The sequence below is a fragment of the Papaver somniferum genome, chromosome 11, assembly GCF_003573695.1.
Source record: "Papaver somniferum cultivar HN1 chromosome 11, ASM357369v1, whole genome shotgun sequence".
Lineage (NCBI taxonomy): Eukaryota > Viridiplantae > Streptophyta > Magnoliopsida > Ranunculales > Papaveraceae > Papaver > Papaver somniferum.
Window position 1 is genome coordinate 119609157 of NC_039368.1, and position 4969 is coordinate 119614125.

The following is a 4969-nucleotide window of genomic DNA, read 5'->3' on the forward strand; positions in this document are numbered from 1 at the left end:
GCCAAAACTCGTTTGAATGATTGAAGGAGTGCCCCGAATCCAAAGTCCATGCGCCTTTATCCACTGTATGCCTTGGGGTGTAAATACCAAGTGGATGCCCTTTAGTAATTGAGGTTCCCCTTATCCAAATGAGGGGTGCCTTTAGTAGTTTTCTCCCACGAGCGCAATTACCACTTTTCGAGAAAAATTCTCCGCAAAAGCTTATTTCTCCAAAAACACCTACAAAGACATAAGATGCCAAAATAAATACAAAATGGGTACTAACGATATAGAAAATCGAGAAAAAATAGACACATAAATGCGTCTATCAGGCATTATACTCGACGAAACATTAGGGGTGGCGGCAGCAGCTCTGGCCCTGGTAATTGGCGGTGTAACATCTGAAGGAACGTTTTCCGCACCGCTGGTGTTGGTCGGGGGCGTATTAATGCCACTGGAAGGAGTGTTAGTTCCGATGATGGTTTCAGCGCTAGTGTTCTCAGGGTTTGTTGTTGATCCGGACCTGAGTTCTACCATCTTGAGATCGAGATTGGAAGATGAAATCGGGAATTGCAAATTGATATTGTAACTGAGAGATTAATCTCCCACTGAGGTCGCCAATTGTTTGAGGGTGAAAACGATTTCTGCTGATTTCGGTAATTTCGTGTGTGGGTGAGAAACGAGTCTCAACCCTAAACAATTTACTGCACGGGAGTACTTTAGATTCGAGAGATCAATCTGTACAAATCCAACCTAAACCAAGAAATGGCCGTTCCAGACTTTCTTCGGTCACAAAGTGAAGGAGAAGGGTTGGTCTTAGGGAGGGAAGCGAAGAGAGTGTTGAAGCCAGAATAGTTGATTCTGGAAGAGTGGTTGTATTACGACTCATATCAGAAAGTGAAACGATAACGATGTGGAAAGCTAACAGGTGATTTCTGAGTGTTGTATTCTCCATACCAAAATGTGTTCTTTGGTGGAAATAGGTGAAACCTATTTATACAAGTCGTAATAAAACGTACCCTGGCTTCGTAAGAAGTGGAAGCGGTTGAGTGGTGGAAGAAAGTGGTAACGGGTAACGCCTGGAATTGATGTTTTCATAATGAGGATACATTTCACCACTTATTTCTTGCCATTACTAACCGCCTCACCTTTATGACACTTTCTTGTAACGGGCGTATTGCATGCCGCACGCTGCAAACCGCCAGACCAATACCCTGACGAGCATCCCCCAGTTTATGACATGTTTTGATGTCTCAAGTGTTTTCATGGAAAACGTGTAGCATGTTGCTAGCGTATGAAAAGTTAAGATTAAGAGGTTTGTCGATTCGGTGGCACCTTTGACGGCCGAGATTTGCATCTTAATAGGAAGGGTAGACGTTGATCATGGATACCCTCTGTTGTCAGCCAGCGGAGTGGCGGCGGCATGGCTTGCGCATGCTCTTGGCATGGCCAATTAGGGTTTGGTGCCGTGACCAAAGAATTGGCATCATAGCCAAGAGTGTGCCGTGGCCAAGAATTGGCAGCGTATCTAAATTAGGGTTTGGTACCGTGACCAATGAATTGGCATTGTAGCCAAGAGGTTGCCACAAGTCGTTTGGTTTGGTGGCAAGCTTGTACGGCTGAGATCTGCATCTCGGGAGGAAGGGTAGCCGTTGATCGTGGATACCTTCAGTTTGGAAGCCAGCGGCATGGTGGCATGGTCGGCATGGCTTTGGCGTGGCCAAATTAGGGTTTTGGCATAAATCGTGGAATTTGGCATTGCGGCCAAAAGTTTCCACAAGTTTGGTGGCGAACTTGTACGGCTGAGATCTGCATCTCAGGAGGAAGGGTAGATGTTGATCGTGGTTACCTTTCGTTTGGCGGCCAGCGACATGGTGTCATGGCCGGCATGCTCGTGCATACTTTGGGCGCGGCCGAATTAGGGTTTTGGCATGAACCGTGGAATTTGGCATTGCGGCCAAAAGTTGCCACAAGTTTGGTGGCGAACTTGTACGGCTGAGATCTGCATCTCAAGAGGAAGGGTAGCCGTTGATCGTGGCTACCTTTCTTTTGGCGTCCAGCGGCATGGTGGCATGGCCGGCATGGCTCGCATACTTTAGGCGTGGCCAAATTAGGGTTTCGGCATAAACCGTGGAATTTGGCATGGCTTGGCATGAAATGGATCCGCAATCATCGTGCGGAGTTGTTGGCTCGGCTTGGAGCAGCTGGCAGTGTGCGGCTTGGACGAAGCCGCTGGCGTGGTGTGGCTTGGACGGAGCCGCTGGCATGGTACGGCTTATACCCGCTGGCGTGGTGCGGCTTGGACTGAGCCGCTGGCATGGTGCGTCTTGGATCCGATGGATGGTGCGGCTTGGACAGAGCCGCTGGCATGCCTTTGGAACAGTGGTGTGGCTGGCATGGTTGGCATGCCTTTGGCACAGTGGCGTGGCTGGCATGGTTGGCATGCCTTCGTCACGGTGGTGTGGATGGCATGGTTGGAATGCATTTGGCACAGTGGCGTGGCTGGCATGGTTGGCATGCCTTCGACACGGTGGCGTCTCCGGCATGGCTGGTGATGTAGTTTCGAAAGTGATAAGTATAAGTTCGTTCAAAGACTTGTAAAGATTTTATTTCAAACTTAATTTTGGTTTCACTTAATGTTACAAGAGACTGGGACTCAGGATTCCACCAATAAATCCATTCATGCGATTCATATAGTTATTCTACACCATTATAGCTCAAATAGAATATTGACTCTTTTTCTTTGCCAAGGTAGATTTTTGAAAAGCAACGACTGTAAATATAAAACATGGGATATCAAAAGACTTAACCTAAGTGTAACCCATCAATTGAAATCACAACCGTTCAATAAAAACCATAAAACAATTAATAATCCATGCGAAAAGTCATGAAAGAATTAAATATAATTACCACACGCATGAAATATGGCTTCCTCCGTCATCCCAGTGTTGGGGTTTAGCTCCTCATATTATTCACGTGCTCAAAGTAGTTGTTCATAGCTCAAATAGGTGAAAAACAAGATAAAACTAATAAAGCAGACAGTTTGCAACGCTGCAGCGGTGTTACAAACAGCTGTTACAACGGGTTGGACTGTTACAGAGAAAAGATGACAAGCTTATGATATATGTTTTCTATTATTTTTGAACAACGATACTTCTGTTATGCTGTTTGAAAAAGACTGCCTCTACGACTGTCTTCGTCTGTCCAATGTTCTTCAGCTTCGTCTTCTTCCTCCTGTTGCTGCAACTTTCTATGCAGCGTGATTTCTTCGTACCAGAGCTTCCCCTAAACTACGTAAAGGCCCCAAACTACTCGATAATCCTCTCCTGACTCCTACAACTCCTTTTTATATACCACAGGTCAAAAATCCAGCGAGTTAATCCTCTTTTTCCTTTCACATAAAGTTACAGACTTTCCTTATTTCTCTCCTCTACGCGTCCTCCGAGTTTCCCAAACTCTTCTAAACTTGATATATATGAATCAAGCAGAATATCTTCTCCCATTCCCCACGTAGTCCATATTTCATAATCCAGAAAACCCGTAAATACCAACTTCTTGTTTTATCGAAACCCATGGTAATCCTCTATTTATTCGAGTCTAAACCACATAGCAGCCCATATACCTTTCCTGTTTTATTGCAACAGACTACTACCAATCCGTATCCATGAAAGAAACCTTGAAAATCTCGTCCAAGTAAATCCAGAAAAGTCTGCAACTTATTTTCTCCCCTGTTTTATCGTACATGACCATAACTTCCTTCTTTTTCGAACTGAAATCCTTCACCTATCCCGTGTTTCCCTAACAGGACTAAAGCAAACGAAATTGGAGATTGAGTCTCGTTAAAAACACTTCCAACATCCGATCAAACTTCCATGCAAGTGACAACTTGTTTTCCCGCCAAATTCTTTGTCCGAAAGTGAAGAAGAAATGCCCCCTAACCAGAATAGGGTGCCATTAGCCGTGGGGTGCAAATAGTAGATCTGGGGTGCATATAGCGAGGGGTTACCCCTTATCAACTGAATGCCCATTATCCAAAATGGGTATCCGAATAGCAATTGTCCTCCGGGTGCTTTCCGACAACTTTTCGAGCCAATTTTTTCCAAAAATGTTTATTGGCCAAAAATACCTACAAATAAATAAAACACCATAATAAGTACAAAAATGAGCCCTAACAATATATAGAATCGAGACAAATCGGACACAAAAATTTGTCTATCAAATACCCCCCAAACCTATTATTTGCTAGTCCTCGAGCAAAAATAAAATATAAATAAAATCTTAACTCACTGTCGCAGGCATCGTCGATTGCATTTAGCATATGCAATAAGCCTTTAAACCCCTAGGTGTCCCTAGTGGCGGAGTGTTGTCTCCGGAGGGCTTACCAGAGGTATACCCACAAAACCTTTATACTCCAGACCCTAGCTATCTACACAGAACCTTGGAAGACACTAAAGAATCTCCTTGGTTGGCATACATATTGACTACATGAGGAAGTACCCTGATGCGAAATTCCAATTGCTGTACACGAGTTCGCACTCAAGCATACTAAAATTCATATATAAGTGACAGAGCTCTACTCAGATAGTCGCACTATGGACATCAATATCCGGAGTCGAAACTAATCACCTGGATAGATCAAGAAGATGGATATAGAGAAACATAGATGGTTTTGATGTTTACTAGGTGAACGGTGTTTCTCATATCTGTCTGAAGGCCTCCACTAAAATGAACCTATCCTAATGGACTAAGATACTAATCTGACTAATATCAACACACTGGAATATACAAGGGTACTAGTGGTCGATAATCCTAACCCTAGGTCAACACAACTGGCATATACAAGGGTTCCAGTGGTCGACTTTATTGAATTTATTCCAGTTGGTCTGATGGTCTGGTCTCAGTTTCTCTGTCTGATGGTCTGGTCTCAGTTTCTCTTTTTTTTTTTCTTTTTCTTTTTTTTTTTTTTTTTTTTTTTTTTTTTTTTTTTTTT